This window comes from Mustela nivalis (assembly GCF_964662115.1).
Source record: "Mustela nivalis genome assembly, chromosome: 15".
NCBI classification, from domain to species: Eukaryota; Metazoa; Chordata; class Mammalia; order Carnivora; family Mustelidae; genus Mustela; species Mustela nivalis.
In genome coordinates this window covers 19,145,126-19,158,822 of record NC_139034.1, presented here as the reverse complement: position 1 = coordinate 19,158,822, position 13,697 = coordinate 19,145,126, and the positions used below count along the sequence as shown (strand labels likewise).

At 38.9% G+C, this 13,697-nt stretch overlaps 1 long non-coding RNA gene across 1 annotated transcript in view; it reads left to right on the top strand.

The window, feature by feature from the left end:
- The window catches only part of LOC309848576, a 188,812-nt gene extending 176,508 nt beyond the window's left edge, over window positions 1-12,304 (top strand). The window contains exon 2 of the long non-coding RNA XR_014303131.1: window positions 11,864-12,304. This is a non-coding gene — a long non-coding RNA (uncharacterized lncRNA). The remainder of the gene's footprint in view (window positions 1-11,863) is intronic.
- The last annotated feature ends 1,393 nt before the right edge of the window (window positions 12,305-13,697 follow it).

The window sequence follows — 13,697 nt, the reverse complement described above, 5'->3', positions numbered from 1 at the left end:
CCAACCAGAATTCCATCATTTCCACTGAATTCAAGAATGAAAAGATTTCTTCTGCACAGTAGAAATCATGGGCAAAATTAATAGGTATGTGACAATGTGACAGACATCGGAAACCAAGATGGAGTTATTGAATAGATCATACAAAGAGTTTCAACAAATCATCAAGACAAAGGTAGGTGCTCAAATAGAAGCTGCCTACTGTGCAGAGATGTAGAAATCGCGACTAGAAATGTAGAAATGTTTATCACTAGGCATCAGAGACATGTAAATTAATACAATGACACATTCCTTTGTGCCCATGAAATTAGGAAAAAATCTAGAATGTCTGTTGGAGAAAATCATGAAGAAGATATGACAGTTGACCTGTGAGCCGGACCCAGGAAATTGGTGCCTCCCCAACACCTCCCTTGTTCTTGGAATATTTGTTCTGCTTGCTTCCCCTGTTCTCAAAATCTGCTCCAAGGTTACAACTTTGAGATAAAAATGTGGTGTTAAAGCTATCTGGATGCTGTCAGTGACTGAACCCAGTTAAGGCCTCTCAATATAAATTTTTAAGATTCTGTGGGTGAGATCTACTCATCTTGTGGCCACCCAAGACAAGGCTCATATGTAAGTTCCCTTCCTTATTAAACCAACCACCTGATATTCTGAAGCAGTCTGCTCTTTCTTCCTCCTCTCCCTGCCCTGTGGGTACAGGGGTCCATTTGAAATCAAGAGTGTCACGTGGCACCAAGCCGCGGTCAGGATATGAGAGGATAAGAATCCTGATGGATTATTGTTAGGAGTGTAAGTAGGTTCAGGCACTCAGAACAATCTAGATATATCCCATATTTTAGTATTCCTGTCTCAGAGAAACTATCCCACAAACCCATGGAGGGACAGTCATGAAGATTCTTAATATAACGTTACTTAGGCAAGTAAGGAGTTGAAGGCAACCTAGATATCTATCATTAGGGAAATATTTAAATAATTTTTTAGAATAGAATGAAATTGTAGATGCATGCTATGCAATATGGCACAAAAACTCTTGTTGAATTTTCTTGCCGAAATAAACCCTTTCCTCTCATTCCATATCTCTATTACTCCCTTGGTCCAAGTGATCAAAATGACTGCAACAGGCCACAAATGATCTCCATATTCTACTTTTGGAACTTCCTATTTTTAACACGGTGGGGAAAAAAGTGATCTTAAAATGTGCCAGTATTCCCAGATAGGAGCATGTCTTTCCATTGATCTAACTTTTGTGTTACACTCTCAAATAAGATTTTATAGTTTGGGTTTTTTCTTTTTCCTTTTTTTTTTTTAAACTTTGCAATCATGTATCGATTCTATAAAGATTTATTGTTTACCAGTTCTGCATTTAGTCGGTGCTCTAGGCCCTGAAGTACAAAAGTGAATAAGACAAACAAAGCTTTTACCCTCAAGGAACGGACATTCCAGCAAGAGGTTGCAACAAGTAAATGTAAAATAAAATGTTAGGGAGTCATATGCACTTTCAAAAAATATAGTATGGGCTTAGAAAATATGAGAAATATGTAAGGCAGTTGCTGTTTGTAAAGATCTATACGTTCCTGTTTATTTTTATTTCTAACTGTTTTATATTTTTTCACTATTACTTATGGAGAAAAGAGTGCAGAGAGCAAAATATTAGTTCAAAAACGATCAGTATCACTGTCTTAAAGATACACTAATTATGTCAATAGCTTAAAAAGGAAAATTCAGAGAGCAAAAATGAACTCTAGGATAGTAAAGATTCTCATAGCAGAAGTAAACCCTTACAAAAATGTTAGAATATAATCTCAAAGAAACTATAATAAAAAGATGGAAAAAGAAAATAAAAATAAGAAAATAAAGGATCAGCACAGTCAGGACAACATAAAGATATAAGATTCCAGAAGAGAGAACAGAAAGAAAAGACAAGAGAACAATTATCAAATAATAATAATAATAACAATCAATATTATTATTGATAGAATGCTCAAAATATGGCATATGATTTTCTAAATTTAATGAGCCAAGTGCTTGACATGATGTTTGGAAAAATATCTTACACTAAGTTACATCAGCATGAAATTTCAGAACATTGGAGACACATAAAAATTTCTAGAGGCATTCAGGGTAGGTTAGGATAGAACCAGTTTACATGGGTTATAAATACACTGAGGATTTTTTACTTTTAGCAGAGAATTTGGGAAAAATTGAGTAACAGATTCATACAACAAAGAAATGTTTAAATTATTAGAAATAAATTATATTGGGGCACCTGGGTGGCTCAGTGGATTAAGCTTCTGCCTTTGGCTCAGGTCATAATTTCAGGGTGCTGGGATCAAGCCCAACATCCAGCTCTCTGCTCAGCAGGGGGCCTGCTTTCCCCATCCCCCTCTGCCTACCTCTCTCCCTACCTGTGATCTCTGTCAAATAAATAAATAAAATAATTTTAAAAATTTTAAAAATTAAAAAATAAATTGTATAGTACATTGCATGAGTTAGCGATAAGCAATATCCAGTTATAAAAATGTAAATATAAAATATTTAATTAACAAGTTAAACTAACAAAGTTAACTAGCAAAAGTTACTTGAATATTTAATATGTATACACTCTAACTATGGAAAGTCTGAGGCAAGGGAAGGTGCAGGGGTGTGGGTTGGTGGAAAAAGAGTAAGCCCTTGTTGTCAATAGTTGGCTATCAATAGATATCATTTAAAACTTAAAAAATGATGCAAACTTGTAAAATAAAAACAGAGAAGGACAGGTTGGAACCCAACATCATCTTTTTCTTATCCTCTTACTTTCTACCTACCCCATCCCCATTGACAAAGAATCTGGTTGAAGGTAAATGACAGAAAGTAACTGCTGATATAATCCTGATTTTTGTTCCTCTTATTTTGTTTGGATTTTGAGAGTGAGGAAACTCTCACTTTAGCTTTCCTTCCACATTTTCAATTCCTCTCTCTACTTATCATGACCTCGGTAATGATGTCCTCTCTCTGAAAAGAAAATGGAAGCTTTTCTCAATTATTTTTCATATACCTCTACATGCACATCTGATGGCTTCATGAGAAACATAAATGATCTCAATATCGTATCTATAAAATCGACATTTTACTCTCTCTCTTGCCAGATTGTTAAAAGCAATCTTAGCAATGGGAATTCTAGAATAATGCCTAGGAAGTTTACAATCAGTGGTGGTTGCTGCTAATGATAGTAGTACTAACTAGTCCTTGTTTTACTTACCTTGTTGCCAAAACTGAGTCATGTCACTGTGTGTATAAAATGTAATTGATGGACACAATATGCCTTGGACAGCATATGCACTCAGTAAATATTTGTTGAATGAATAAATCAATATATATGGGAATGAGTGCTTGGTGCTGGAGGCTTTTTTTTTCTATAAAATTGACTGTCCTATTTACAGTGAAGTGATCTTTCTGGTTAGATTTTTCCCCAGAGAATTCTATTTTTATCTTAATTGAAGAGTGGTTATAAAGCTAATTGACTATTTACATTTGCAGGAAACTATTCCCACCTCCCATCAACCCCAAACCCCAAGGAGCAATCAACGTTTAGAGGTTTCCACCCATACCGGTGGTTTAGAAGAAGTAAAGTCTAAGATTAATGCATATAGCTTGTCAGATATGTACTTAGACTTTTTAAAATGAATCCAACTCAGGCAAGATTAATGTATATAGCTTGTCAGATATGTACTTAGCCTTTTTTTTAATGAATCCAACTCAGACAAGTCAGTAATTAATGCCATAAAATTCAGCTCAACAGAAACTCAATTGAAAAATGAGAGCAACATAACAGAGTTCTATTTAAAGAGTGGCTATCCAAGGTTGCTATTTTTAAAAACTAATTCAAGGCACTTTGCCACTTTTATGAAAGCAAAGATAGAGGCACATTGTATTGTACATAAACATAAAACTTTTCCTTATGTCCTTGAACCATATTCAATATGGACATATTAGATGCATATAATGCTTAAGAAAAGGGCTAAAATGTATTTTGAGGACAGTATATCAAAATGAGACCGAAAAAGTGAATAAAAATAAGTATATGTGTAAGTCTATGAACATAGCACATTTATGTATTTAGAATATAAAAATATTCAATGTATTTTATTAAATCAATTATCTAAACAGTTATATGAAAAACATGTTAATCGTGGACTTAGAAGAAAACCAGTATGAATTACAAGTTTAATAATTTCTTAAATTTTTTTTTTGTCCATTAGATGAAAAACAAAACACAACAACAACAACAAAAACAAACCTGATGAGGGAAGAAATAGACTATCACTAATTTAGAATTTGATAATACCACAGACATACTCATCACAAGAAAAAGGTCATCCTTCATCTAATAGTGTGATGTAAATTACAGTAAAAATGTGTAGGACACAGAAATTTTAACCTATGAAAGAGAATTATTTAAACCAAATTTAGACTAATTGATAAGCAAGTAAAATAAACATGGACTGCTATGGTTCAAATATTAATACTTTAAAAAATTAATTATTTTACATTTCAGTGACATTCTTCTTTTAGTTACTTATAACTGTATGTTACAACTGTGTATGTGTGTTGTAGCATTTCTGTGTATATCACAGAATGATTTTACAATGAGGGTGTTAGGGGATTTAGAATTAAATCTCAATGCAAAAATTTTCATATGAAAAACTATAACTGGTTATTATTGGATTGATCCTTATTTTACACAGTATTTCCCAAATTCTGGTACATTAAAACAGCTTTGGTTCCAACTTAGAGTTTCCTAGTTCCATATTAAATTTTTGTAAGTAATATTTGTAAGTGTTCCTTCAAAATAAAAAAGAATATAACCATGACTCTATCAACATATTCGGCTTTCTGACCTTACCAGTGAAGATTATTGCTTCTGAAGATTAGTATTTCTGAGCATATTATGTATGTTTCAGTCCACACACTTCAATAGCTTTTCTTTTTACTACATAATCAAGTTGAATTTGAAAAGGGCAATATTCAGATATTTCCTTAATATGACCTTATTTTACTCCTCACCTAGAATAAGCCACTGTCAGAAACAGACTCCTCTCATGACCCTCACTCTCAAGCACACACGTCACATCACTTTCTCTTCACCTGCTAGGCCCAGTGACCACTGGTCACTGGGTGGTGTGCTCAGCTAGGGTGGTGTTCTTTCTTGTGGTTTTGCAGTAATGGTGACCAGCACTGATCTCTCCCCTATCTTGGAGAACTTACACATCCTATGTGGTCCACTCATTGGTGATTTACTGTCTTTATTATTATACGCACACATTCTTACATTTATAAAGTTCTTTCTCAATCAGATTATAAACTACCAAAATAGATTAATTTGGATTTCAGCTCCTCTTGGGTCTTGTATTTATTAAAAACAACAACCACAACAGCTATAACAACACTGCTGTTAATTATCCAACTTGATAAATATAATAATGCTTCTCCCTGCTAAAAACTCTTTATTCAATGAGAGATCGTTCCTGGTTGCCAGCATAGAGGTGGGAAAAAAATTAGAAACCAGAGAAGGAAATAGAAAGCTCTAGTGAGTGGATGGGAATGCCAGTTTGGCTTGAGGGCCTAGAATTAAATTTATTCACTCATCAAACATTTATTTAATGCCTCCTATGTGGTGTATTCAAAGGTGAAATATCTGTACCTGCCTGTAAGGAGTTCGCATATTCATATTCTCTAGGGTGAGACAGCAAGAAATCAATATGTATAACCTCATGGGATAAGCACTATAATATGTGTTTGCATAGAGTATGATGGGAACATAAAAGAGAGGAAGCAAAATGAATCTGATTGGGAGAGAGGGTCTCAAAACAGGATTCCTGGAGGTGACTTTTGAGCGTGGGCTGTAAGGAGAGGGAGAGTAAGCTAGTGTCATAGGGGAAGGCCATTTATTTATTTATTTATTCATTAAAAAGATTTTATTTATTTGACAGACAGAAATCACAAGTAGGCAGAGAGGCCAGGCAGAGAGAGAGGAGGAAGCAGGTTCCCTGCGGAGCAGAGAGCCCCACACAGGACTCGATCCCAGGATCCTGGGATCATGACCTGAGCCAAAGGCAGAGGCTTTAACCCACTGAGCCACCCAGGTACCCCGGGAAGGTCACTTAATATAAAGCGAGGATTACATTACCAAGAAAAGAGGCAAGAAAATATGGGGTACAGTTAAGGAATCACAAGTAGTTTGGTACAGCCGATGAGCGGGTTTCCTATAAGAGAGTAGGTGGGAAAAACTAGGAGCAGAGTGAGACAGAGGCCAAATCATTGTGTACCATGGTCCTAGGCATGATCCTGTGAAGGATAAGGAACCACGGGAAGGTTTTTAAACAGGGCAATGGCGTGATCAACTTTGCATCTGAAAAAGATCACTTTGATAGCTGTGCCAAGGATAGATTGGAGGGGAGGAGTCCAAAGACAGGGAGATAGTTTAATATTATAAAAGAGAAATGATGAAGGGCTGAACAGGCTAGACGAACAGTGGAGACGGAGAGGAGGGAGCCAATTTAAGTAACAGGAGAGGGTATGAAATTAATAGCACCCAGGGACCTAGTTGTGGAAGTGAGAGAGAGGCACCTTGATTGACTGCCACAATGATGGCTGGAGTGATAGAACAGATGATACTGTGTTCTATCAAGAGAGAACCTTAGGAGAAGGAGGGTGGGGGGAGAGGGATGAGGATATATTAAATTTGCAATGTCAATGTTGGGATGGTCATTGAGCAATTCATTAGGATGGTCGTGGGGAGGAGAGAGAAACTTGGGCTGGAGTTATCAGCATGTGTAGGGCAGCTAAAACCGAGTATGAATGAGATTTCTCAGGGGGAGTAGAAAGAATGGAGAGAAGAACCCTGAGAACAAGCCCGGTTGATGTCATGTACTTTGTGGTTGTTCCGCAGAGTGTAAGATTCACTTACTGTGATTAAAATTGGGGGATAAGGTGAGGGTTCCAAAGGTGGCCAGAGTTTGTGTAATTTAGACTTCCTGTTGGTGCCAATGGAGGGAAGATAGAGGCTTCCTTATTGGCTTGACCTGATGTGTGGCAGAAGGGAAAGAAAGAGGGGGCGGGGTTTAAAAGCTGTCAGTCACACGTGGAGCTTGATGTTATTACAGCCTCGACCCTGTTGAACTCTATGCTGGCCCTGGGCCACTCGGACATCTGCATGACAAAAATAAGCTTCCAACTTATCTGTGACATAGTATTTGGGAAGTTCTTTGTACAGCAATCTAAACTCTACCCTGCCCGATACAGCGAGTGATGTTGTGAAGTTATAAGAAGTAATGTCCACAAAACACATGAAAGAGGGATGAAGAGACAATAGCCGCAGGGAGGGGGACAAAAAAAGGGAAGACTCTACATAGTTGTTGAAAGAAAGAAGAAAGAAGAAAGAAAGGAAGGAAGGAAGGAAGGAAGGAAGGAAGGAAGAAAAGGAGAAAGGAGGGAGAAAGGAAAAAGAGGCAGAAGGAAGAGAGAATGGGGGAGGGAGTGACAGAAGGGGGAGGTAAGGGGAGGGACAGAGGGAGCGACGGGAGAAAGAAGTAAGAAAGAGGGAGAAAGTTTTCAGAGATGAGTGCAAGTCTGAGAGAAGGCTGGGCCCCCCTTGCTGTCCTAGCCCTTACATGAGCTGTGGATCTGATATATAGGGAAAAGAGAGAACCCTCCCTTCAAAAGGATGGCAAGGAAGACGAGTTTTTTGAGAGAGGGATAGTTTACACTTAAAGTAGTTGAAGGGGGCATGATGTGAGAGGTATGAGCTAAAACGGTGTGTTAACAATAGATCAGAACTTCCTGGGGGCAGAACAGATTCACTTTAAGAAGATGAATCAGGGAGGAACATGGCGTAGCTGGAAAATGGGATCCGTGAGTGAGTAAAGAGTGGAAGAGAGTGGCATTCTCCACACGGGATGAGAATGACAGGGAGGGAGAAGAGGGGAACTTGCGGACTCCAGGTTAGCTGTGAGTCACTGAAGTTAACTTTGATGTTAAGTAATGCTTGGACTTTAATGCGTATAGGGTGGGGGAGTGACAGACAGCATTTGAGGAGAAAGGTATGATCAGACTGACCTTTTAGAAAATCTAGTCTAAGAATAAACAGAAAAAGTGAAAAATTAGAGGTGGGTAAAGCAGTCAGGAGACAGAATTAATGAATTTCCCTTGGTCGAGGTGTTATAATTTGTATAAAATCTACAAATTCAGTTGGTAGGAAATTGAAATTCTTCCTCCAGGCTTCTGAAGCACTTGTTTCTGCCTTAATTATAGCACTTAACTACTCTGTCTTATGCTTTTTCTGTTTTCGTATTTGCCTTCCCCAGAGCCTGAGAGCCCTCTCAGAACAGTGCCGTCTCTTTCATACCTGTATCCCTGGGGCCCTGGGCCTGACACAGGAGGGCGTTCAGCCACATGTCTGTAGGTGAATAAATGAGGCTACTGGAATATTTAAGACATCTGGTGACTAGGCCTCCCACGGAAAGAGTGACAGCCAGGGTGGAGGGAAAGGACAACAGAGGTGTTTAAAAGAAACAGTATCAGAACATGGTGAATGAATGAAGACAAGGGAAAACCGAGTACAGCTCCCATACCCAACTGAAAGACAAGTCAGGCTACAAGAAGCGCAGATCTAAATCTGCAGATCTAGACGCCCATCTAAATCTCCAGATCTACATCTGGAGACCATGGGAATAGGCTGACATACAGGTTCCTGTCGAGGAACCTCACCACTGCCTCTCATTTCAGCTGAGATTTGTTGAGGCCTGGGGGTTGCATGGAGGGCAGGAGAGGTAGGGGGAACAGAGAGCAAGACATGGTTTCCTATTACACGATGTAAGAAGAATCAGCCTGTCAGTTAAAAGGTACATAGTTAACTGAAAGCCCAGAAGTAAAAGACAAGGTTCTAGACACAGATTATTATAGGAAGCTGGACTAAGTGGACCAAGCTATTGATGCTCTGGTAATACTTTTGGGGATGTTTCTTATTCCAAAGATCTCTGTGGTTTGAACTAAAGCCTTTATAATATATAAAAATGTATTTTGTCAACATCTCTTATACACAGTGCCTTCAGAGAGCATACCTATAAAACATCCTCTGTGTAAGTGAATGAAAATTTTGTGACTAAACTATTTCAAGGAATTAAAACAATACAATCAACTGTCTGAGTGTCAACTAAAGCAGAAACAAAGGCAAGGATGATGGCTATAGACTTAGTGAACTGAATATCAAAACATTCCCGAAGAACATAGAGTCAATGAAATTTATGATCACTAAATAACATAACATGATCAATAGCAATATAACAAATCAGCTGAAAATTTAGAAAACCTGATAACTTTGCATCAGAGGGGAAAATATATTAATACAATGTTCTAAAAAGACAAAGATAAGACACATCAAGATATTTCCTAGAAATTATTTTATTCTTTCCTAAGAAAAAGGCTAGCCATAAAGACAGAGACACCACACTTCCTCCAGCCAAGTGGCTGGCACATAAAAAGAAGATATACTGAATGTTTCTGAATTAGATCAAGTTAGTAAAAAAAACAATGATGCTGGGTATAAAGTAGTGATCATGGGTTTATTTCCACTCCTGGAAGTAGGTGCATTTAATTTAGTTTATGGCTGAGGTCTATCTATTTGCTACAGTGACCCAAAGGAGAGATGATCAGCCCAACCAAACACTCACCACAGTAAAGACAGCTCTTCACAGGGGAGGCTCAAGTTTCCCTCTTTTGCTTAGAGATGCTGCATTCTGCAAAGTCAAGCTGTAGGTGTTTCCAAGGTGCTCACTGTCTGTTCAACCGCAGCCTGAGCCATCCGTTTTACCCACGAAGCATCCTTAGTCAAGGACAACTGGAGTCCCCAGGAATGTTGAGAAACTGCTGAAGAAGGTGACTGTCGCTATTGCGACAGGCCAGCTCTCATATCTCAGAGAAAGGACGGTGTTACTAAGGGTTTCTCCATAGGCATTTTTTTAAAATTTTTTATTTCTTTTCAGCGTAACAGTATTCATTGTTTTTGCACCACACCCAGTGCTCCATGCAATCCATGCCCTCTATAATACCCACTACCTGGTACCCCGACCTCCCATCCCCCGTCCCTTCAAAACCCTCAGATTGTTTTTCAGAGTCCATAGCCTCTCATGGTTCACCTCCCCTTCCAATTTCCCTCAACTCCCTTCTCCTCTCCATCTCCCCTTGTCCTCTATGCTATTTGTTATGCTCCACAAGTAAGTGAAACCATATGATAATTGACTCTCTTTTATTTTGACCCAAAGTTTGTTTCCAGATACCAGTATTTTACCTTTCAATGATCATAATGAGATGAATGCCAATCAGTTATCTGAATATATCTTACTACATTCAACCCAGATCTGCTTACTTTAACTTATGGGTGAGGGACAGAAATTAGTTGAGAAGAATTAGCATGACAAACAAGCATCTGCAGCAACAAAAAGGCTCCGAGCACAGAATATGTAGGCAAAGGAACAGAAATTCCTCTTTCTCATTTTATTGCTGTAAACAAGCTTGTTTTACAACTACTAAATCACACCAATATCAACCCATTTTCACCTGTCTTCTGAAATTGAAACCAGAAATAGTAAAATAACAAAGACTTCTGTAAAAACGACTGAAACAATGAAATGGGTTTCAATGTGTTTTCCCTGCCCCAGTTAATGTAAATGTGTATAAGGAAAATTGTATCAGGGGTATGCATCACTTCTAGTAAGAATACTGGGTCAAAAGTAATTGGGTTTCACTTCTGTCACATATTAGAACCTATAAGGTGTCCGTGGGCTTCACCAGCCACAGTTTGTCTATTCCAATCAGGTTTCCTTCTGAAACCAGTTCCCTGGGGAGGGAAGGGCTGCTCACCGCTGAGCCAGAGCTCCCAAGGGACAGCCAAAATGGAAACCTTCACATCAGCAGTCTAAATACTAATCCAACCTCCCGTGAAGAATGATATTTTGACTTAACTGGTTCAAAGAAATAATTCCAAGATTCTGCATGTGTTTCCTGGGCTTTGCAAAGAAAAGAAGGTTATAGTTAGGACATGGATTTAACTTTGGAGGAGGAGAAACCGCTATTAATTCCGCCTGCCAAAAAATCAATACCTGTTTTAACCTTTCTCTCCCTTTCTTTCTCACTCCCTCTTTGGCTTAAGAAATAAACTCCATGTTTATTCTCTCCTAGGATTCATGGGTTTGTTTGAAACTTAGGAAAATCAGTCAACAACCTATTTAGACAATCCCATTAGGAAAATTGTCTGATCCAGGAGGCCATCGGAATTCAAGCCTTCATCAAGTACTTCTTTTTGTCATCTTCAAATCCCATTTTCTTGTACCAATCACCTACAATTACCAGGAGATTGGTCACTGTTGGAATGCAACTTCTCAGAATTCAGTGTTTACTTTTCTAATGGGACATCAATTTCTCCAACAGAATGCCTTTGATGATATGTATAAAGAGGCGCTCACTGCACCCCAGGCTATTGATTCCAATGGGGAAGAACAAGAACTGAATATGAGGAAGGGAAGGATGGACTCAAAGAGCTCTTCCCATTGAGACCTGTAACTCAGAATTTGGGTTACAGAGACAGCAACACAATCTTGTCGCTTTCACCTTGGCCCTCTAAGCTTTTAAAAGGCTGTTTCTTAGAGGGCATGGATTACATGTGAAATGCCAACTGAATATTACCCCCACCTTAAAAGACCACCAAAGACGTGAGTCAAAGCCAAGCATCAAGGGTCGTTTATTGCAGGTTCGAACCTGGACCTCTATGCCGCTCGTTGCCGATAACGCCGAGAGGTCCGGAGCTGGGTCGGTGCAGGATTTTTATAGACAGATACAAACAAGTTTCGGGTGGGGCTGAGCTGATTGATTGATAGTTTGAACAGGCATACTTGGCGTCAGTGGATTGGGTCAGGGGACCCGCGTGCGAAAGCAGACAAAGCAATCTTACAGAAGCAGAACTGGCCGGTTAGCCCACGCATGCGGGGGAAAAAAAGCACTATCAGGATATTGAAGGCCTGGTTACTATCAAGCCAAGGCCACTTTCCCTCTAATGAGGCACTAACATAAAGACAATTGGGAGTCTCCTGGTGAAATGTTACAATCCTGCTATCAAACGTAAGGTAACTTCTTTGTTGTAAATCTCAAGGACATTTGCAAACCAAGGGAGACTCCTACCCTGCAGGACTGTGATTTCTGCAAGTTAACTATTCATCATTTTATGGCAGTCAGGGGTGCCTGAGGAATGCTACACATATGGAGGGGAGCGGGTGAAGGGGGGGTGCAAGGCACCAGCTTTTGCTTTGTCCTCAGCCAGCCTCCTGCTCCTTCACATGGAGCACTGGGTGTGGTGAAAAAATAATGAATACCGTTTTTCTGAAAATAAATTAATTAATAAAAAAATAAAAAATAAAAATAAATAAAAGTTTAAAAGATTTCAAAAAAATAAATAAATAAAAGGCTGTTTCTTTTTTTTTTTTTTTCTTATTTTTTATTTTTTTTTTTTTTAACTTTTTATTTTTTATAAACATATATTTTTATCCCCAGGGGTACAGGTCTGTGAATCACCAGGTTTACACACTTCACAGCACTCACCAAAGCACATACCCTCCCCAATGTCCATAATCCCACCCCCTTCTCCCAAACCCCCTCCCCCCAGCAACCCTCAGTTTGTTTTGTGAGATTAAGTGTCACTTATGGTTTGTCTCCCTCCCAATCCCATCTTGTTTCATTTATTCTTCTCCTACCCACTTAAGCCTCCATGTTGCATCACCACTTCCTCATATCAGGGAGATCATGTGATAGTTGTCTTTCTCTGCTTGACTTATTTCGCTAAGCATGATTCGCTCTAGTTCCATCCATGTTGTCGCAAATGGCAAGATTTCATTTCTTTTGATGGCTGCATAGTATTCCATTGTGTATATATACCACATCTTCTTGATCCATTCATCTGTTGATGGACATCTAGGTTCTTTCCATAGTTTGGCTATTGTGGACATTGCTGCTATAAACATTCGGGTGCATGTGCCCCTTTGGATCACTACATTTGTATCTTTAGGGTAAATACCCAATAGTGCAATTGCTGGGTCATAGGGCAGTTCTATTTTCAACATTCTGAGGAACCTCCATGCTGTTTTCCAGAGTGGCTGCACTAGCTTGCATTCCCACCAACAGTGTAGGAGGGTTCCCCTTTCTCCACATCCTCGCCAGCATCTGTCATTTCCTGACTTGTTGATTTTAGCCATTCTGACTGGTGTGAGGTGATATCTCATTGTGGTTTTGATTTGTATTTCCCTGATGCCGAGTGATATGGAGCACTTTTTCATGTGTCTGTTCGCCATCTGGATGTCTTCTTTGCAGAAATGTCTGTTCATGTCCTCTGCCCATTTCTTGATTGGATTATTTGTTCTTTGGGTGTTGAGTTTGCTAAGTTCTTTATAGATTCTGGACACTAGTCCTTTATCTGATATGTCGTTTGCAAATATCTTCTCCCATTCTGTCAGTTGTCTTTTGGTTTTGTTAACTGTTTCCTTTGCTGTGCAAAAGCTTTTGATCTTGATGAAATCCCAATAGTTCATTTTTTCCCTTGCTTCCCTTGCCTTTGGCGTTGTTCCTAGGAAGATGTTGCTGCGGCAGAGGTCGAAGAGGTTGCTGCCTGTGTTCTCCTC